This window comes from Triturus cristatus, chromosome 8 (assembly GCF_964204655.1).
Source record: "Triturus cristatus chromosome 8, aTriCri1.1, whole genome shotgun sequence".
In the NCBI taxonomy this organism is placed as follows: Eukaryota; Metazoa; Chordata; class Amphibia; order Caudata; family Salamandridae; genus Triturus; species Triturus cristatus.
Genome location: NC_140591.1, coordinates 429,602,227 through 429,625,602, shown reverse-complemented (window position 1 = coordinate 429,625,602; position 23,376 = coordinate 429,602,227). Strand labels below are relative to the sequence as shown.

The window sequence follows — 23,376 nt, the reverse complement described above, 5'->3', positions numbered from 1 at the left end:
TCCAGTTTGAAGCAGGCACAATACCTGTCTGAAAACTCAGAGGCAAAAGACTGGTAGGACAAACTCGGGTTTCCAAACAACTAGACAGTGGATAGACAAAAGGAAACCCCCAATGTTAAATGTAAAACCCAGAAACAGAAGCCGGATAGAACTAGAGTATGGTGTTTCAGCAACAAGACAGTGGATACATGTGTTTTGGCATCCTGTTTCCCTTCCTTTCATGTTTTCCCTAAAGTGTTATATGAAATACAGTAGACCTGCCAAGCAGGATTTAACATTCAAGCAGGATTTGAGAGTTTGATGCCAAAAAGATGGCCACAGCCCCCACTATGCATATTCTGGGAGGTTCACAGGAGTCATCTCTACCCAGGTCAGCCAATTGTTTACTACTGGGAAGAGTTTCACACCTTTTTTACACCCATTCAAATGCTAGTTACTGGCTGGCTGACGAGGGACAACAAATGTAAATTTAGCCTTCAGGAACTTTAGGCAGGTAACAGGTAACTTTCTCAAAGGCACTTTCCTTAATATTTACTAAAATCCTACTTCTCAATTGAATTTGATTTCAATAGCTATTAAAAATAGTTGTTTAATTATTTTTCTAGCTAGTCCCATTCCGGATATACAGTATTAGGATTTTAATATGTACTCTGCATTTCTACATTGGACAGCTAGGCCTACCAGAGTGAAAAATAGCTTTTGGGTGATAGTGGCTGTAAGGGCATGTTAACACTACATTTCTACATGACCTACTTTTACATATCATACATCCCAAGTTTTGGTTATAAGGCCTACAGAGTTGACTTACTAATATTTAAAAAGGAGGTTGTGGTGGGCATTGCCAAGCAAGATGGCCGGCAGGACGAGCTTCTGAGAGGCTCGGGGATATCGTGCAGCATCCTGCCGTACCTACCTCATTTACCCCTGTCACTGGACTGCTGTCCCCCTTGCTCACTTGGCGCCTTGAGTGGGCCAGGGGCAGACAGACTGGAGAAGTGGAAGACCACATACGCTGCCTCGGAGGTTGCGGCCTGTGGGGACGTTTGGAGCCGTGGCCTCAAGCGGCCTGGGCTGCCGGGCGGTGCTTGGCGCTTCGCCCACCCACCGAGGCTACTCTAAGTGGGCCGCCAGCAGTAAGAGGCATCGAGGGCAGGAATGTGAGGGAGCCCCTACCCTGGACTGGAACCTTGAGGGAAGGAGTCTCCCCTTGCGCCTGTGATCAGCCATGCTGTGCCGAACCCTGAACACTGGCTGCGACCTAGATCTCGCAGGCTATCGCTTGGGACACCTGAATTCCAAGGTTGCTTCCCTCATTGAGGATCATAGAGGGGGTGCACGCCGGTGGGAGACAGCTGGCCCTGAAACTGCTGCCTAGTCACCCTGTGCCGCACTTGGCTGGAATTGAGTGGCCATTCGCTGCGGCGAGGTGGCAATATTCCGGTGGACGTCTTGGCCCTGGGTTCTCTTGGGGGGGGCCTGTGCCCTTGCCTGCGCACCAGCAGCAGGCTGGAATTGCTGGAGTGCGGGGGCCACTGTTGTGATGAGGTGAGTTTGTATGGAAGGGATCCTGCTCCTGGAGACGTGCTGGCCTTAGTAGCCCTAGGGGAGGAATAAGAACCGAGAGCCCATGGTCATCCTGGCAAGGACACTAGTCTTATAGCTTGGCCTGGGTCCCCCATTGGAGCCTATTTACAGAAGGGGCCTTGTTACTCAACTGGACTACAGGGCAGAGGACCCGAGTGATTACTTTTATGTTCCCTCTTCACATGACCACCCCGGGACAGTGAGCACTGGGTGGGGGGCCGGTCATATGTGCTTTACAAGATTGTAGGGTTTGCCATCAGGGGCTTGTGTTCTTTGGCCCCTTACATACTGTAACTCTGGTGGCTGGGGAGCGAGTGATGGGTAGGCGGTGCACTCTGCTGGGGACTGCTGCGTCTTTAGTGTGGTGTCCCTGCCACCCCTGGACCTAGAGTGGTAAGAATGCTGGCCCACCTCTGATGGGGAGGAATAAGCAGCCCACCCCTTCGTAGGGAAACACAATAAAGCAGTATACCATGCAGGTCCTCTCTTCACAGCTGCAGACGTGACAGGCTGGTTTCAGGGAGGATTCGGTGACTGGTCCGTCCTCTGAGGAGTCCTCCAGGGTGGAGCTGCTTGCCATGATTCATGGATCCAGGGCGGCCCTTAAGAGGAAGACTCAGACAGTGGCGATCGAGGTCAACCTCCTCTAGGCAGAATTCAGATCGGTGTCATATAAGGCACAGGTTGCGGAGGGCTCCACCTCTGAACTCCAGTCTGAGTAGCCGCACTTCAGAAACATATAGCCGAGGTCACTTCTAGAGTGGGGACCCTTGGGGCGTGAATGGAGGATGCGAAGGGCAGTTCCAACCACAATAATGTCCGCTTTCTTGGGTTCCTAGAGCGGACTGAGGGAAATGCCGCAGAAGCATTTGTGGAGCGCTGGATCCGAGATATGCTGAAGCTGGCTTGATTGTCCCCTCTATTTGTGATAGAAAGGGTGCACCAGGCCCTGGTGGCCCCCCTAGACGCCGGCGTGAGTTATCATTGCCTGCATCCTGAACTATAAAGACAGGGACTGTATTCTTCGTGATGCTCGGGAGACAGATGTTGCCCACTTTGACAATCACAGGATCACCATTTATCTAGCTTATACCAACAAAGTTCAGGGGTCTCAGAAGGGGTTCCAGGAGGTCAAGGCCAAGCTGCACCTGATGGGCCTCCACTCCATTTTATAGTACCTGGATCGTTTGAGTGTCCTGTCTGGGGGCAAGTCTCCCTTCTTTGATACCCAGCAGATGTGTGGAGATGGCTGGAGGTTTAGGATAAGGTACCCCGGAAGGGAAAGTGGGATCCTGGCGGGTTGGCTCAGGGAGTGCCTGTGGAGCCCACAGCCTGAACTGAAGGATCCCGGGGGAACGGTACGCTGGGAGGATCGTCACAACGCAGATATGGGAGCGAGACAAGAACTGAGATCCAGTGAGATGGCACCATGGCGCTGATGCCTTAGGACTCTGAGCCTGTTTTGATGAGGACTGTGCCCGCCAAGGGGCCAGGCCCGGACTTGGGTGACTCTGCCAGCTGATTGCATATCCTTTCCATGTGTCGATTTCTAGTACTTTTCCCACATGTTCTACCTCCTGTCTATTCTTTCTACTTTCCTGAGGTGTGGAGCGATGGCCCTGTGAGGCTGCTATCATTGTAGGGTACTGTACGTGTTCTGTTGACTATATTTGGTAACTGGTATGGGTTTTGCTTTATCTACAGGGCAGGGAGTGCCTCTTTCCACGTTAAGTGGTAGGCTATGTTTGTGGGTCTTCGGCTTAGGCTGGTGGTCCTCATAGCATGGAATATGAAGGACGTGCGATGTGAGTTATTCCTGTGCAATTTGTTGCTTGCAGTGAGTGTGGGAGTCTGGGCTACACCTTTGTAATGGATCAGAGGGTCTATGTGGACTGCTGGTTTGGGAGGGGGGGGGAGGCAGAGTCCAGTCTGTTCAAAAAAGCATTGTAAATATTCATTACTCAATCTACAAATATCTTGACATGGAATGTTTGGGGCTTGAATGGTTACTCTAAAAGGTGTAGGATTCACTCATTCCTCCAACGTCATGTGGTGCAGATAGCCTGTCTGCAGGAAACTCATCTCTTGGGGGATGAGTCCCAAAGGCTGGAGAAGAAATGGAGGGGGGAAATTGTTTTTAGCTACTTATCTCTCCCATGCACAGGGGATTGCCACTTGTTTTGCATCTGGGGTACCCTTTTGAAAAACCTAGAGAGGCAGATATAGAGGGGTGCTACCTTCTGGGCCAGGGCATGCTGGATGGTAAGGCCGTTACACTCCTCAATATCTATGCGCCTAACGTTGACGATAAAGAGTTTTATGACAGCATTCAGGATCTCCTGGAGGATAGTTTAGGGACTCCGGTAATTTGGATGGGGGATTACAACTGTATCCTGGATGGGGATGTGGGTCGCTACCAGTCCAAGCAAGGTACTAAGCCATTGATGTTGTCCTCCCTTGCAGGGTTTATGCAAAACTTGGGATACTGCAACAGCTGGCGGCATCTGCACCCTGAGGGCCGCAAGTATACCTGTCACTCCATGACCCATAACTCTTAGTCACCTGGGTCACATACTACTTGGCGGAACAGACATACAGAACTAGGTGAGGGTGATGCATCTGGGGCAGATTCTCTCCGATCATGCACCGGTGCTGCTCAACTTACAATGGGGCACAGATGTGTGCCCTGTGCGCAACTGGGTATGTCTTCCTGCCACTTGGCACACACTGTGTCATGATGCATTGGCGACATTCCTTACTGACTATCTGGATGTTACCTGGGGGTCTGTCGCTGCTAGAGATATGGATTGGGAGGCTCTCAAGGCAGTCATGCGCATAGGAACCCCCTGTGGCATACAACGACAACTGAAGGCTGATCTGGGGGTGCAGAAGCGTCAATTGGCAGATCCCCAAGGTTCGGAGATGTTCTCGTCGGGGGTACTCCTGGCTTAGCTGGAGGGGCGGGCAGCCAGGAACTCCTTGGATAAGTGCACGATCAGGGCATACCATCAATGTCTCCACAGGAAGGGAGACAAATCCGGTAGATTTTTGGCATGGATATTGAGGCATGAGCAAGAGGTCCCTCCTATCCTTCATGTTCGAGCTCCTAGTGGAGAACTGGTGACTATTCGGCGGGATATCCTGGGGGTCTTGGTAGAACACCTCCAGGGAGTGTATCGTGCAGGAGAGGGGGATGCACAGGGGCAGATTGAAACCTTTTGGACAGGCGTGGAGTTGCCTACCTTGGCTCCAGATTCTGTGCAGAACTTGAAGAGTGAGATTTCCTTGGAGGAAATGGATGTGGCCATTAAGGCCCTCAATAGATCCAAGAATCCAAGTGGTGATGGATTCCCTGTAGAATTCTATCAGACCTACTCTGTCACACTTAGGAAAAAATTGATAGAGGTCTTTCAGGAGGCATGGCAAATGGGATACTTTCGCACACTTTGAGGGAGGTTATTATCTGCCTTCTACTGAAGCCTGGGGGCTACGCTGCTAACTCTTTGCCGTATAGACCACTCACGATCCTCAACACAGATGTCAAAATACTATCTAAACTGTTAGCATCCTGATTGAGGGGAGTAATTCATGATTTGGTGCGCGGTGACCAATGCGGCTTTATGCCAGCCCGACAGTACCACCTTTAAACTCCGGAGGCTCATGCACATCCGGCATGAAAGAGTGGATGATGATCATGAATTGGCCATGGTTTTCCTTGATCAGGAAAAAGCATTTGATACGGTGGAGTGGCCATTTCTGATGTAGCTGGGTGCAGCTCTTACATGCTAGCCCCATGGTCGGCATCAAGATTGGAGGTGATCTCTCTGAGGGACAGGAGGTTGGGAGGGGCATCGGGCAGGGTTGTCCTTTTCGCCACTCCTGTTTTGTCTTGCCACTGAGCCGCCGGAAGTTCTCCTCTCCTGCGTAAACTATTGGAGCCGTGGGGAATTTGAGTGGGAGTTTCCACGCATGTTCTCTTTCTCCAAGTGGATGACGCGCTGGTATAAGTCTGCTCCCCTGTCAGGCGGTACCGATATTAATGGGGCTCATCAGGGCCTTTGGTAGGGTCTTAAGCCTTCGGGTTAATCTCAGGAAATTACTCATTTCCACTTGGGCGGTCTCATTGGGGTACCTGCTGCCAGGGCTCAGCCTCCACTGGGAAACGGAGGGCTTTAGATACTTGGGTATATGGGTAGCTCACACTGAGGACGTTTACCGGCATCTGAATGAGGACAGACTTGCAGCAGGTATTAAGGATTCCGTAGCATTCTAGAATAGACTCCCTTGTCAGTGATAGGTAGGGCTGCAGTGGCCAAGACAGTCTTTCTCCTTCCTTGCCTTTATCTGGTCTAGAATGCAATGTTTCCACTCCAACCGCACTTCTTTTGCAAATTAGATAGCTTACTTTTTTCCCTAGTCTGGGCAGGGTGGTGTAGTAGAGTGGGGCTATCCGTGCTCAAGCTTAATATGGAGGACGGCGGTCTTGCTATACCGGATATAAGGCACTACTATTATGCGGCCAACCTACAACATGCAGTGAAGTGGTTGGCAGAACCGGATAATTGGAAAAAGAGATTGTTCCTTGACATGCTGAGGGATGACGCACTGGCTGGCTTGCTGATGCAAGGGGGTCGGTCTCAGCGTGCAGTCCCTTACGTGGTGCGGGAGACTGCATCGATATGGGAGGCAATGGTGCCCCTCTGTCCATGGATCTCTGGAGGGCTGCCATGTGGCCGGGGACCTGTATGCCAAGGAGGTCTTTATCATGTTCCAGGAGACTGGGGGAGTCCTCTGAGATGGGACTGGGCCACTTCCTTCATTATGCCAAGTTGGAGAGCGTCAATCGGGAGGTCTGGGCTGGTTCCCTGCGGCTCCCCACCCTCCCTGATGTTGGGTGTTCTACTTCGATCTGGAGAGGGGAGGCATCTCATTTCCTTATTTTACAAGTCGATCTGGGGTGACATGATGAATGCTCCATACGCCTCACAAGGGGCCTGGGAACGCAAGTTGGGGAGAGCCCACTGAGGATGTTGACTGGATGCATACATGTGCATTGGTGAGAAGGGTGTCTAGCAATCATAGGTTCAAGTGGCTCCATTTTTTTTTCCACATCGCACTTATGTGACTCCTAGGAACTTGAACAGGATGGACACCTCTAGGGAAGCGCAATGTGCATGATATGGGGAGCTGGGAGCCACCTTCTTGCACTTGGCCTGGGCATGTTCTGTGATTCAGGGATTCTGAAGGGATATGGTGCCTAAAATAGTTAAGGTGACAGACACCGAGATTCCTCTGACTCCTGGCGTGTTGTAGGCGGAGGCAAGATGGCCGCTGACTAAACACCACGGAAGGCAGCGCTGTCCTCTCTCCCCTCTCCCCTTTTTAAATGACCCACGCTGGTTAACCCGAATGAATCATAAGAGACATGTTACGTGAGCTTCGTGCCATCATTCTCACATTTCCAGCAGCTTTCTCCCTGAGCCTTCATCCTCTCGGTCTGCATGTCAAGGGAAGCCTGCAGACCCGGGCTTCAGAGTTTTTGCCTCCCTACCTGCGCAGCCATCATAGCCTTTGCAGGAGAACTGACGGTTGCGGATATTTCCCGGATTCACTGCTGCTTTCCCGGTTGGTGCGGCGTTCTGCATTTTTCCTTCGACGCTGGCTGCAAACGAGAATGGCTCCAAAGACAGTAAAAAACCCTAAAGAGCAGGGTACCGCGAACCCTCAATCACAAGATGTTGCTGGAGGATCTAAAACTCGGAGGGAACCAAGGAGAGAGCGACCAGGGGGGCCGGCTATGGATTCTGGGATAAACCAAGGACAGACACGGTTTGGCGGCCCTAAAAAGAAAGGTGAGGTGGGCAGAATGATTGATGATGGGGCAGCCGGAGTAGCAGGCGGGACAAGATTACGGACGGCTAATGCCAACGAGGGCGCTCTCCGTCAGCCATCGGTAATCGAGGCATTTGGAATATCAAGTATGGCAGTGGCACCCCCTGGGACTAATATGAATCTGTTTGCCCCCCTGCTTTGACTGCTTCCCTGCGATCGGAAACCATTCCACAGAGGTTTGATTTAGTATCATCAATGGACAAGCTGGCTATACCTACTACCGCTCCAGTGCATTCTGGGATCGGTAGTTCTTTCGTTGTTTCTTTGCCCCAGCGGGGTGATAACATTGATTTGGAGTCCAGTAGTACGAGGCAGCACGTGGGTGCAGAGGTTGATAGGCCACCTGGGTTAGCTGGATCGCATATAGCGTTGACGCTGGAGGGAGAGAATCCTCTGCCAAGTCCCCATGACATGAGCACCTACAATAACAGCCAGGGCAGTGGCAATGGGGAGGCGTTAAATAAGGATTTAAGCGGATGTCACAATAATACTTTAATAGCTGACATGAGAATAGAAGGCGTGTGCGAGGCTGCAGTATCACTCCCACAAATAATTCATGATAAACCTGCTACATCTAACCAGATTCATTGCAATGTGGAACCGTCTGATCTCGAGCTTGGAAACATAAATAGCACTTCCTGCGAGCTAGACAACCAAGGGTCTGACTTGGCCCGGTCATGTGTGCCTTTGCTCTCACCTGAGGGCGATAGGTTTTTCTCGCTGAATGATGATTTTGATGCATCTCAGAATAGTGAGCTGGATTCGACACAGGAGAGTGTCTATGGAGAAGAGTCCCCGGTAGCGCAGCAGCAATATCACACCCAGTCTAAGTCTAAGACCTCTAAGCGTCGGGCAAGGACCAAAGGCCAATCTTCGGATTCAACTAGTAGACGGCTTGAGTGAGATTATTCCGCTTCAGCTCTTGCAGCTTGCTCGGGTAGTGGGCTTGGGGGTGACAATGGAACAAGAAGAACCAACGATCCAGGTAACGTGCCTACATCACCAACATTGGAGCTACTGTATGCAACTTTAAAACAGATGCAGTGCGAGGCCCGGCAGGAGAGCAAGAGATCGCAACTTGCGACTAATAAGCTACAAAGGGCAATTCGCAAAACGAACAAACTATGCTCTGACATGTCTGAGCGGATAACCCATGTAGAAGCACGAACGGTAGCCGTGGAGGAAGATGTCGGGAAACTGCATATGTTTAAAGTTGCTCAGGAAAAGTTTTCACAGGATGTGGACTGGAAACTTGAGGATTTTGAAAATCGGCAGCGTCGAAACAATGTCCGGCTTCTTGGCCTAGAGGAAAAAGTGGAGGGGAAGTATATTTTGGCGTTTGTGGTGAAGCTACTGAAGGCGGCTTTTCCAGACCTGGCCCACTGGAACTGGGAGATGGAAGTGCAGAGGGCACACCGCTTTCCAATGTTTAGGAAAAACCAGCCCAACAGTCAGCGAGATCATCCTAGAGCGATTCTCATTTTCATTGGTAACTTTCTGCTGAGACAGGCAATTCTTGATCGCGCTAGACCTGATTCTAAGATAACAGCAGAGGGGCATACCTTCTTCGCTCGGCCGGATTTTTGCCATACTACGGTCGAGCGGAGATGGATGCTACGTCAGCTGATTACTGCATTTCAAGGGGCAGGCTGTGATGCTTTTCTGCTGTTCCCTGTCCGGCTGAAGGTTATCCACAAAGGCCGGGTTAGAATCTTTTTCTCTGAAATAAAAGCCCAAGAGTTTCTCACTGATCTAACAGAATCACGAGGGGCGAGCGCATTGACCAATGTAACCGAAAGCGATAAGGGTGATCTAGGGAAGGACTGATGTGTCTTTTCAATTGTTGGTAAAATTTGATGATTTCTTTGCTAAAATGTTGGGGCCTGGGCTGGGGGTAATGTACATTACAATTTGTTAGTTTTGAGAAGGGTTATTCTTTGCTGGAATATTCGAAGTGGTGGCTTTTTGGGGGTTATTTTAATTTGGGGGGGGGGGGGTGAGGACTGGTGTTATTTTTTTAGGAGTTGTCTCGGCCATATTTAGGTCTCGGTTGACCCAATTGACTGTAAGGGAGGTAATGGGGGGGGGGGGGGGTGGGTTGGGGGGTTGGAAGTCTCAGTGGTCAGGTTGCTCGGGGTGGGGGGGGGGATCAGCACAGGTCAAGGTGTTTCAATTTGTGAGGCAACTAAAGAGGCAGAACTGTAATCAAGTTGACCTGGTTAGGCCACTTTGGGAGGTTCGAATAACGAGTATGAATGGCAAGGTAGGGTCTGATGGATTAACAGCAAAATGGGTCTATTGTAAGAATCTAAAGGGGAAGAATAAACAATCTTTAAGACATGAATTTGCGAGTTTTGACAGTGAACATTTGTGGGCTCAACGACCAGAATAAGAGGAATAAGGCAGCAATTTGGTTGAAATCCTTACGTATAGATTTATTATGTATTCAAGAAACACATATGGAGGGCAACAGAGCTTATATAATGGAACAGCTTGGTTTTAGATTGCTGGCATATACTACACAGGGCTCCCGAAATCGGGGGGTGGCAATTCTCACTCGGAGAAATGATATGAAAGTCAGCTGATCAATGGGGTCGGTGGGTAATGATCGAATGCTTGCTTAATAATTTTAAATTCACACTGCTCGGTGTACGGCTCAACTTGTGATGACCCGGAACTGTTAGAGAAAATAGATTCTAGCTTGGCATTGTGGTCCGTTCCGGTAATCCTATGTGGGGATTTTAATATTAATGGTCTGGGGGAACAATGGGGTACCCAAGGAAATAATTATTTAGGAAAAAAAAGAAAAGTTAGTATTGCCTTATCTAATTTAGTTTGTAATAATGGTCTGACTGACGCTTGGGCTTATTTGAAACCTACTGATCCAGGTAGTACCTTTTTTCTGCTCCACATAAAGTTGTCTCCCGCTTGGATTATTTTTTTGTGTCCAATCAATTTATTACTAATTTAGCTATTGAGAAGCACCCGCGTATTATCTCAGATCATAACCCATTGGTTTTGACGGTTAATTTTAGGTTGTTGGAAAAAAAAAATGTTGGTTGGACCTTTGAAAGAAGGTTATTATATGATCCTGACTATATTGTCTATATGAAGGAATGGGCTAAAGAATTCTGGGATTTTAATCGGGGGAGCACAGGGGTCGGAATTGTTTGGGACGCTTTTAAGGCGGGGGTCAGTGGGGAAACTATAAGCTTCAGTTTGCGTCGTCAAAAGATGGAGCTGCTTAGGGAACGGGAGATAAGGGAGGAATTAAATAATCTCGAGGGAATATTAGCTATTGCCATCAGCACCGGAGAAAGGATAGATAGAATACTTTTGCAGTTGGCTATTAAAAAGGCCGAGGCAGGTGATCACCTAGCTAAAAAAGCAGCGGAGATCTATCTGTCTAAAAAGCAACACTGCTATGAATTTAACGAGCGGGTAGGTCATACTTTGGCTGTTAGAGTTAGGCAAAAAGTTTCATCTGGGGAGGTATCTGAAATTTATGATGCTAGTAGGAAGGTCATCACAGACGCAGGAGGTATTCGGGAAGCCTTCAGGCTTTTTTATCAGCAATTATACACTGGCGGACCAGCTGTTACACTTGGGGGCATCCGTGAATATTTAGACAAAGTACCCACCCAGAAGGTTGATCCTATAGATATGGAGGAACTCGAGATGATGTTTTCTGAAGAAGAAATAATGGGTGCTTTACAAAATCTACCGTCTGGTAAAGCTGTTGGGCCCGACCAGATCCCGTTGGAATTTTATAAATTTTTTAAAGACTCAATAAGACAGGATCTTGTAGAGGTTATGTTGTCAGCACAAAGGGGTGATTCCGCCCCTGATTCATGGACGGGGGCAGATGTCGTCGTTTTTCTGAAAAAAGATAAACCAGCTAAAGAACCCGGCTCTTACCGCCCAATCACTTTAATGAACAGGGATGTTAAAATCTTTTCTAAAATTTTGGCTATGAGACTAAATGGTATTTTTTTTAAAAAAACTATTCATCTGTGCCAACATGGGTTTATCACGGGCCGTGGAACAACACAACATATACGGCGAGTGATCACCCTTTTTGATGCGATGGAGATCTCAGGAGACCCTATGGCCGTGTTGTTATTAAATGCTGAAAAGGCATTTGATAGGGTCTCCTGGGATTTTCTTTGGGAAGCCATGAGGTGGTTTGGGCTAGGGGAAGGATTTATCAAATCTGTCCAAGTGTTATACGCGGCCCCTACTGCTCGCTTGAAGATCAATGGCAATTATACATCCCCTTTTAACATACAGAGGGGGACCCGGCAGGGCTGCCCCTCCACTCCGCTGTTGTTCGCCATATATATGGACCCCCTGATACGATTATTTGAGGCCAACAGTGGAATTCGCCCAGTTGTATGTCAGGGGATCGAATCCAAAGTCCTTGCCTATGCCGATGACGTGGCTATTATCACCACAGATCCAAAACTGGCATTGGAAACGGTGGAGTCAAATTCAAGTGAGTTTGGTATCTTTACGGGGTATGCACTAAATAAGTCCAAGACTCAAGTTATAAAGAATCGATTTATTAATTTTGAAGATACCCGTGTCATTGATTCAGCAGTCTATTTGGGTATACGAGTTACTTCAGATCTAGGGAAATTGGTGGCTGCAAATATGGAACCAGTAATCAGGAAGGCGAGGGTGGATTTTGACAGATTGAATAACCTCCATCTTTCTCTCGTGGGACGATGTAACGTCATTAAGATGCTGTTTTTACCGAAAGTACTGTATTTGTTTAGGTCAATCCCTTTAGAATTTCAAAAATCTTGGTTTATTATTCTAGAAGGCTTAATCAATCGTTTTATCTGGGCACACAGGAAAACTAGGCGGGTTCTTCGGTTTATGTGTTTACCACGGGGAAAAGGTGGTTTCTCGGTTCCTGATTTTCGTAGTTATTAATGGGCGGCAGCCTTGCAATATATGGGGATACTGGTAGGGTCGTGTCCTGGGGAAAGGGAAGGGGAAGACGATCTCCCGGATGTCTATAAATTATTATTGGGTAAAAATGCTGAGAATTGCTTTCTCAAATTTACAGAGCCTAGCTATTACAAGCGGACAAAATGTAAGACGTTGATAGCTGCCTTTAAGATTTGGGAGGTGCTAAAGAAGAAGATTGGATTAGGGAGGCTTAATTTTTATACAGTTTTGTTTAAAAACCCAATGCTTCCAGAGATATTTTCGGATGAAATCATGGCCGGATGGGCTACCAAGGGTATCCATCAGGCTGGGGATGTAATTGAAAAGCAAGGGTTTCGCCAATTTAAAGATATACAAAAGGACTTCGGGCTGGAAAGAGGCAGCTTTTTTAAATACTTACAGCTTCGTAGCTTTTTTTGCAAAACAAACGGTGGGGCATGTGGGTTCGCTAGTAATATAATAATTGGCATCATGCAAGGCAGGACCAAGGGGACGATTAAGTTGATTTATGCAGAGCTGATTAATCTGAAACAAGATGATTTAACTAAACACGAGGGTAAATGGGCTGAGCGTGTGGGGGCTGCGCCCGGAATAGTCTTGAAATCTTTAGAGATGGGTCAGTCAGTTCTATTTGTGGCTGGGCTTCAGGCACAACATTTTAAAACAGTTTTTTCTTTATATTATACGCCGGCCAGAATAGCACAATGGGGTGGCTCAACAGGCACTTCATGCCCACGCTGTGTGGGATTGGAAGCAGATCTGGTGCATATGTTTGCTTCCTGCCCTCGTTCCCAGGTACTGCTGGATCTAATTATGGAATATCTAGACTATGTACTCGGGGTGAAAACAATATTAACCCCGGAAGTAATTCTGTTAGGAATAAGTGGTACAAATCAAAAGGAGATTGCTTACCAATTTCTTTTTATCGCTATGGCTGTCTTAAGGATTAATATCGCCTCTGCCTGGCTAGACCCCCTCCCCCCCACCTTTCAGCAATGGCTGGCTCGCCTACTTTCCATATATACAATGGAAAGAGCAATTTATGAAAGGAAGGGAAAGGAAGCAAAATTACTAGGCAGACATATCTGGGCACCCTTAATAAAATGGAAGGAATCTGTATAATTTAAGGTAATTGGGGTGGGAAGTTATCTGTTGTTGTTCTTTTTATTTTCTTAAACTGATGGTATGTTTCTTTGTCTTTGGACATTTGCTCTCTGCCTCAAGTAGTATAATTTTGTGGTTTCTGTTTGTTTTTTGTTGATATTATGTATTTGTGCTGATATCTCGCTGGGAAAAAAATGGGGAAAAATCTCAATAAAGATAATTAAAAAAATAAAAAAGATTCCTCTGACTCCAATGGCTCTTGGGGGTGGTGGTGAAACCCAGGAGGCAAAAGATTCCCTACAGGCTGGCCTACTTGCACTGCTACTGGCCAAAAGGAGAGTGGCCATCGGAAGGATGGGCACCCGAACACCGTTGGTGTCTTTGTGGCAGCAGGAACTCCTTGAATGGGGGGTTAAATAGAGTTTAAAAAAAAGGGTGTTGGGACCTCTGAAAAAGCTCATTTTGACAAGTCAAATTGTGTTTTTACACTTCTATAGTCAAGCTACAATGGCTAGGCATGAAATCATGTTTTACACTGTCACTGTAGAGGATGGGACAATAGGCGCTGCCATCCACTAATGACATTTAACTTACAGTCCCTGGGTACGTTTTGTACCACATGAGAGACTTTAGGTACCTTAAATATACCAGTTATGAACATACCAATTTCATCATGTTGAAAGGGAAGCACAGGCACTTTACCATCAGCTAGCAGGGGTAAACTGCACAATATTTTAAAGCCAGCAAAAACTTAGGGTCCAGCAAAAGGCTAAAAATCCAGGGTGCCCAGGCAGATAAGGTATATTTCCTACAATAGTGCAACCGGGTTAGAAGTAAATGACTGACTGTTTGAAAAGTTTTCTTACATTCAGTAGAATATTACTAACTATCCTAAACCTCTCATCTATTTAGTAGTTACAATTTGGATTTGAGGCTCCTGGGTGCAGTTTGAACAGAGAGCACATTAATTAGAAATCCATCTTTAAAGATGGCTGAAGAATTATGAAGACTGATATGAAGCAACATATAGTAGAGACCACTTTTCATTTTGATAGACCATCCTCATTTTGATTTTATATTAAACTTTCACATTCATAGATAAGCATGGTTGTTCACTCAAGTATTCTACCTTTCCCACACACATTCACAATTTCTGAAAACTATTTATAGTACCAATTTTGTCTGTTACTTAAGTATGCATATTTATCTAACAGTTCAGTCTAGCTATTGAAATCACCAATCCTCTTTAAATCTTCTATCAGTGAACCTTCTTTATCTCATTAATGAAAGAGAACCAGTTTCTCGATTTTAACTGAGAGTGGCGAATGCAAAACAAAACCACCATGGTTGCTGGATCGCCTCCATGCATCCAAACTGGCCCTGGCCTATCTTATGGACCTATCTCTTGCCGCTCATGTCGATGGTCAAGCCTGGGTCAACTTCCAACTGATCATCACACACTCCCCACCAGCAACCAGCTGGAACTGAAATGCCTATACTTTAATGCCAGATCTCTTCCCAAACATGCATTAGACATCTGGGACATACTAACATTTAGGACCCCTGATCTGGTCTTTATTACCGAAACATGGTTATCTGACTCCAGTGCTCCAGACCTGGCCAACGCCCTTCCCCCCGAATACAAAATAATCACACATAATAGACAAAGCCAAAAAAAAGGAGGTGGAGTTGCTGTGATTTTCAGAGACCACCTAACATGTCTCATGGAAACAACACCTGTCTACCCCGAACATGAGATTCTTCCATTTAAAATCATCGCGGAGAACCTCATCATACTAGCCGGTGCAGTTGTCTATAACCCGCCAGGACAACAAACCAGCATAGGCACCAAACTACTGAATCAATTGCTTCCATCCTGCCTGAAACACAAAAATTACATGGTCATTGGTGACTTCAATGTCCACTATGAAAATACTAATGCACCCGGATCGTCACAGTTGAAGTATGACATGGAAATACTGCAACTTAAGCAGTTGGTTGAGGGCCCCACACACTCAGCAGGACACACCCTGGATCTCCTTTTTACTAACATTGAGTCGACTACCATGAAGGAAATCCTCCCCCTGTCCTGGTCTGATCATTCCATGCTATCCTTCTCCTTTAAACTCCTCGGTAAATCCGCGAAGCCTAGATCCACCCCTCTCACCACCAACAGAGCTTGGAGACTAATCAATGACTCCAACTTTCAAAATCACTTTCTTGAGATAGATGTCATATTGCAGGATGACTCCTCCGTCTGTAATAACCTCACTTTGCTAGAAACCAGAATTCGCCAAACTTTAGATAAACTAGCACCCATGCGGGAACTAAGAAAAAAAACAACTACCAGGGAAAAATGGTACACCCCTCTCCTTAAAAGCCTCAAAAAGGAATGCCAGAAAACTGAACATCGATGGAGACAAACCAAAGATTCAGAAACCAGAGCAGACTATGTCACTAAGCGGAAACAATATATTCTTGCCATTCGAGATGCGAAAAAAGCATTCTTCACGCAACGAATCCATGAAAACCACAACTCCGCAAAAGAACTGTTCAAAATTGTAAAGGAGCTTAGTAATCCATCCAGCACCTCACAAACCCTCACCCCCTCAACTGAGGCCTGCGAACGTATTAGCACCTTCTTTGTCGAGAAGATTAATAAAATTTACTCCACCTTCACCCCTTCACATTCCTCTTCCCTGCCCGATAACCCCGACGAAAATTCGCCAATATCAGACAAAGATAATGTCCATCCGGACGCAGGCAATTCCCCACGTCTAACCAATTTTCAACCACTTTCTGAAAACGAGGTACTATCGGTTCTAAAGACAATTAAATCAGGCTCTCCTGCAGACCCATGTCCTCATTTTGTGTTTTCTGAAATTGCACCGACACTCTGCCCTTTCATCACCAAACTTTTTAACCAGTCCCTCACCACCGCGTCTTTTCCAGAAACCTGGAAGCACGCATCTGTAACCCCCCTCCTGCAGAAAGCCGGATCCGACATCCTCAACCCGGAGAATTACAGGCCAATTTCCCAGCTTCCTTACCTCTCCAAGGCTTTGGAAAAAATGGTTAATATACAACTTTCCAAATACCTGGAAGACAATTCACTTCTGGACCCCTCCCAGACCGGCTTTAGAGCCAATAACAGCACCGAGGCAACGTTGCTGGCAGTGTCAGACAGTGTCAGATGCATCACAGATCAAGGGGGATCTGTGGCTCTGATACTGCTAGACCTGTCAGCGGCGTTTGACACGGTATCACACGACTGCCTAATAAACATCCTCCTGAGCAAAGGAGTGCAATCCACAGCGTTAAGATGGATTAAATCATTCCTTAGCAATCGCACCCAATCTGTGCGCATGGGCCAATTTCACTCAAAACCCTGTCCCATCGGCTGTGGGGTCCCACAAGGGGCCTCACTAAGCCCCACTCTCTTTAATGTCTACGTTTCATCTCTGGCTGACATTGGAAGAAAGTGGGGCATCGGCATATGTTCCTATGCCGATGACACTCAGCTGATGGTGACAATGGAAGGGTCGGAAACAACTAAGAAAAAACTACACAGCTGTCTCTCCGAAATGGCAGAATGGATGCGCAACCACTGCCTAAAATTAAATGCCGGAAAATCGGAGATACTACTGTTCGGAGGAGCCAAACTCTCATGGAACGACACGTGGTGGCCACCGTCTCTGGGATCAGCCCCCGTCCCGAAACAGTATGCCAGAAATCTTGGCATCATGATGGACGACGCCCTGTCCATGAAAGACCACATCCGCATACTCTGGGGCAAAGGTTTTGCAATTCTCAAACTCTTGGCAAAAATTTTCTCCTGGATACCTTTTGACTGTCGACGCACAATCACCCAGGCCCTCCTGGTTAGCCGCCTAGATTACGGCAATGCCCTGTTCGACGGGATGAACGAGCAACTGTTCTCCCGCCTACAGGTCCTACAAAACCAGGCGGCTAAACTGGTCTGTAACAAAGGCAAGTGAGATTCGGCCTCTGCATGCCTAAAAAAACTTCACTGGCTACCAATGCGTCAGAGGGCCACCTTCAAATTACTTTGCCATGCGCACAGAGCCCTTCATAAAATAGGCCCCATTATCCTTCAAGAGAAAATTGAATTTTATATCCCCAACAGGAATCTAAGATCCAACAACTCAGCTCTGGCGAAACCCAAGCGCATTTACAAAGTAAGGACTGGTGGACGCGCCTTCTCATACTTGGCGGCTAAAAGATGGAATGAGTTACCTGTGGACCTCAGACATACCACTAACTACCTCCAATTCCGCCAAAAATTAAAAACTCACCTCTTTCCCAAAAACTAACCCCCCAGCACAGTTTCAGTAGTCTTCTTTTCTTACAGCGCCGTGATATCCCATGGGACGAGTGTTGCGCTTTATAAATACCAAAAATAAAAATAATAAATAAATAAATAAATAATGTTGGTTACCTTAAGCACATATTATTTGATGGAGCAAAAGTTGGGCTCCACTGAAAAAGAGTGCTTGTACTGCACTTTTTGCCACGCATATGCGTTGATACAGCATTATGCTGGAAAGCCAATGAGCAAGTCTATAGGCCTGATCAGTTTATTTTGATAAAGGCAGTGATCCAGATATGTCTATTGTGAACAGCATATGTTAAAGTCAATAAACATTTAAGAGTGGATTGTTATTTCTCTGTATTAATGATTGCTGAGATATTTTGTTACATGGAATCTTACAAACTACCATAGTAAGCAAGGGTTTTGATGTTGGGTACTCCCGCAGCCAAACTGTGAGGATCGAAGATTTGCACTATGAGAATCCTTGTTGCTCTTCTCATGACAGAAAGTATTCTGCTCTGCCAAATGTAATTTTGTAAACATTTATAATTTTCCGACTGCATGCCTGACACTGGGCCTGAGTGAGAAGAGAACAATAAACACTATAGGATTGACTGGTTCCTTGGACAGTAATATCCCAAGCCAAAAGGTCTGATCTGTTGTGACAAAGGCAGTAGATAGGGCTTATTTATTGTGAAAAGCAATTGTAAAATCTAATAGGCCATTAAAGGTGTATTGCCATCACACTGTGTTAAAGGCTGGGGACAGGTATTTTGTTACGTGAAATGTTATGTTACATGTCAGGCAAAATCTCACAGATAACTGTAGTAAGCAAGGGTTTTCAGGTTGGCCCGCCTTCTCACCCTTGACAATCCCTTGGGGTAGAACATTTTCGCACTTGTAATCCTTACTAGACCTTTTTGAAAAAGGTTGTATATTGTTATGCAAATTGTAATTTTGTACATATTTGTAATTTTATACCTTGATGCATAACGGTTACCAGCTTATGCAGACTGTGACCAGCATTGGTTATGGTATGAAGCAAATGTTGAAAGCTAAAGGCAATATTGGTTAATTTGTGAAATGTTATGTCAGATTCCATAGGTTTGATCTGTTTCTTATGAAAAGTTATGACAAAGCCAGAAGGCCTGTCTTACTCTGAAAAGCATATTCTGAAGGCAGTAGTCTTAATATATGATTGGCGGCTTGAAACCAGGCTAAAAATGCTATGGCTGCCATTCCAGGACTCGGGGCGCTCAGACCACGTGTCCTGAAAAAGTGAGGTATAATGGGGCAAAATAGGGACACCCTGACCACCTGCTAGTTGTGGAGGGCAGAAAGCGGTGGGGGGGGGGGGGGGGGGGGGGGTTGGAATAGAGGTTACCAGATGAACACCCTCTCAGGGACAAAATGTTTTTATAAGATAATTCTACGGGTACTGCAGGATTACCATCTTAAAGGTTCACATTATCCACAATTTTAAATCAATAGGGTAACACATATACATTTGCACTGTACAGACTCCTTCTGATAGGACCAATGGATAACAAATCCGAGATGGGTATAATGGCATACACGCTATATCAATAAAGAGGGGCACACTCCAACCACATCCATTAAGGGGATCCTACACGTCTGCTGTACATCTCATCCAGTGCCTTAAGAAACATTATCACATCACCCCCATCCTGATGGAACTCCATGGCTCCCCTTGTCAGCCAGCACCATCTTCAAAACCAGCTGCCCAGTTAAAGTTATAACAACCAGCATTCCCATTTAGCTTGTAGACAAGCCATCACCAGTGGTTTCTGGTATACCCGGAGCCAGAATACCATCACACTGTAGACCAAGAGGTGAATGATTTTTTTTGTTTTTAAAAGAACAAGCCAATAGGCTTTTTTGATCTATTCACCCAGGATCTAGAACAACATCCCTGTATCCATGAGGACCAGCCAACCCTGCTCCAAATTAGAAAAGAGTTGAAGGCTCAACTCTTAAAAGATTAATACATCACAATTAATTAACTGTCCACAACTCAGCTTCTTCTCCTATTACTTGCTGAATTTAAGCTTGCATTTGATCATGTACAGCGCTCTGCTGCCTTTTGGCTGGGCTCATGCTACAGTATATATATATACATATACATATACAATTCAACAAAACATCCCCAGTTGAAAACGCACTGAAAGAGCAGATGAATTCCGCTGATTCTTTAATAAAAGGAAACCGGCATATTCATTCAGATGCATATCTTGCATTACGAGTTTCAGGGCACAGCTCCTTGGTCACAGGCTTCATGATACTGCACAGAAATGGTGAATAGGCACTCCTCTCTGCATGTCCATTTAATTGACCCTCGGTGGGCCTCACAGGTGAGTTCAACTAAGTGTTGCATTCTGGGATCAGTAGTGCACTTTCAAAATTCCTACAGCACAGAAACCTATTAAAGATAAAGGAATTTCCTTCCCTACCTCCTTGAAAGCCTCCAAGGACAGATGAAAACACACTCAGGTGGAATCTCTTCTTCTTCATTTTATCCTTCAAGAACCAAACATCAAACACGTTTTGGCTGTAGCTAACCTTTCTCAATATACATATACACACGTGTCATGGCGACTTTTAGAATGGGGATAGGTGAATGGTTTGCCGAAGGCATTCCTACTACAGGTGACAAAATCCCTGGGCAAATGTCAGTCATCCTTTGAACAATTCCATAATTCTGGATCCTTTACAAGGCCACCCAATGAAGCTCATAAAGTTGACCACAGAGGTCACAACAACACTACATGCCACACAAACAAAATGAAAAAGAATCTCCTGAAGGAAAGGAAAACACTAAAAAGAAGCCTTCCATTGCTATATTTGACCTCCTAGAACAAGTTGTCTCTTGTTCATCTTCAACCGCCTGCCAAAGCTCATTTTTCTGTGAAGAATTTAAACCTCCTTTCTCCACCAATACCTGCCCTAAAAGCTTGGCATTTGACATTCAGCTCCAAAGGGCTGTGAGCTGCGCCACAGAGGACGACATCATCATACGCATCTTCAATGGCGAGTAGGTGGCTAGGAAGTGGAGGTGAGACCTTGCCAGGTGACGTGACTTCAGGGCCTAGGGAGGTCCTGGAGATCTTTATGGTCATAGATGGAGGCATTGTCAATGCAGCCACTAATGTCACTGCAGACGTGGTCGTTGGAAACAGCGTTGCTGGTAATGATGTCAACAGGATTGTCGATGACGGGGCGTGGACTGTAACTTTGTAGATGACTGGATCTTAGTCGACGAGATAGGAGTATTGATGGCTACTGTTGTAGTCGCCTTCACTGTCAATGGCGATATGGTAGTGGATGTGGTTGACGGAGATTTTGAAGCAAACTTGTGCTTCAAAGAAGGGTCGTTGGAAGAAGAATGAGGACGGTCTCTGTCCTTGACAGAAGGCGTAGCCGGACCAGATACAGTGTCTCTGAGGAGAAATTTCTTTACTTCTCATTTTTTTGGAGCTGTGAGGTACATAGAAAGTCTTAATAGATTTTCTGGACTTTTCAGAAGCTCCTTCAAGAGATCGGGATCTCTTGTGAGACCTGGCAGAGGAATCACTGTCAATTGACGTTTTTTGACTCTTGGCCTTCTGAAGCCGTAAAGGTAGCCTGCCTTCCCTGTCCCTCAAAGCTTTTGAGGAGAAAGTGTGTAAAATCTTGCACTCTCTTACCTCATACTTAGGATGAAGGCAGTAGAGGCAATCCTTAAGTGGTTCATCCACATGAAGTCTTTTCTTGCAAGGACGAAAAATGCCTTTACTCTGACATATTTTAAATATTCAGTTGAATAAAGCTTTGAAAATGAGAAAAAACTGAGCAGAGCTCAAGGAGATTCCCTTCACACACGACATGCGGTGAAAATCTGAGGGACTCAGCCTCTCTTGGGAGTGTTCTAGAGGGTGCTAGCAACTGATTGGTTATAGTTCAAGTTTGTTCCTTTTTAAAATAAAAAAAAAATGGACATAGATAGGCTATTAAACTGACGGCCTAGAGCCATTCTAGCTAATGACAACTTATATATTACTGCTTGATTATTGTACTGTGGGACTCCCAATTTGACGACGGGGAATGATTCAAGCATTTGAATTTATGAAAGATACCCCAATACATACTTTCTGTTCCAGGGTGGAACACAAATCTAATATTTTAGCTCAGAATTTGCATGTGCATAGTCAATAATGTTACCCAATTATTGACTCTTCTAATTCTGCTTCAGCTAGTGGCTGCCAATGCAAATAAACACATGCACTCTCTTACCTCATGCTTGGGATGAAGGGAGTAGAGGCAACCCTTATGTGGTTCATCCACATGAATTCTTTTCTTCCCACAAGTCTTGCAGGAACAGAAAATGCCTTTACTCTCAGACATATTTAAATATTCAGTTGAATAAAGCTTTGAAAATGAGAAAAAACTGAGCAGAGCTCAAGGAGACTCCCTACACACACGACATGCGGTGAAAATCTGAGGGACTCAGCTTCTCTTGGGAGTGTTCAGTAAATGGTTGAGTTGAGTGATCCAGCGTTGGTCCCAGTTCTCAAAGATCAGCTCTTGTTTGACTTTAACCAAAGGATCTCTCTATGTCCTGGAGATATTTATAAACCAGTTTAAATTACTTTTTCTAACCGTTTTCTTTTTCTAAACCAAAAAACATTCAACATCCTAAAGACTGCTTAGGCAATCGTGCTGCATTCAATCCTTTCCTCTCTGATTCTGGTAAGCCATAATTTGTTAGCAGTACATTGATACCTAATAACTGTAAGAAACCATTTCTTCTTGCAATACTTGTTGCAAGCATATTATTACCTTCTCAATCCATTTTTTACACACCTTCTCTCTCTTAATCTATATGTGTGGGTGTCAAATATACAACCATCTGATTTGAGCTATCCCCTTCATTCCTCACCTAATCATTATTTGACCCCAAACTTTCCTTTCAAGGATAACGCATAGGTATTGGTTTAGTAAAGAATTCTTCAATTTCCAACCAACTAGTTGCAATACAAACCTAATGTAAAGTCTGCTCTTAAATCCTACTGAAATTAATATAATGACAATTCTGTGTCCAACACATTGAAATGGCCAGCGATTACCCAATAATAGATCAATTATAAGTGCCTAACCATATTGATCATAAAGACACTCTGGTATGTACATATTATTTAAACTGGATAACAACCCTTCTCTAACACAGCCTCACCTCACATATTTCTTTGTGACTACTTCACTTTAACTATGACTGGATTTAACCATCAAGGAAAGACAATGAATTTCAGCAAGCAAATTTAGCAGATGTAACCATGGACCCACAGATGTGTACAGCACTAACTGAGATCTAAAATTTCCGTTCTGTGAGTTTTATCTTTCAACATAATAACATTCATCTTACACAAAGCTGTTAAGAGTATTTCTGTAAACTCTAGTTTTTAGACAGAAGTGACCATGCACACAACAAAAAACACAAAAACTACTCTATC

General features: G+C 45.6%; 1 protein-coding gene across 1 annotated transcript in view; it reads right to left on the bottom strand.

Annotated features, from left to right (window-relative positions):
* The window catches only part of COG3 (component of oligomeric golgi complex 3), a 343,588-nt gene that overhangs the window by 5,157 nt on the left and 315,055 nt on the right, over window positions 1–23,376 (bottom strand). The gene's annotated exons all lie outside the window — the stretch shown is intronic.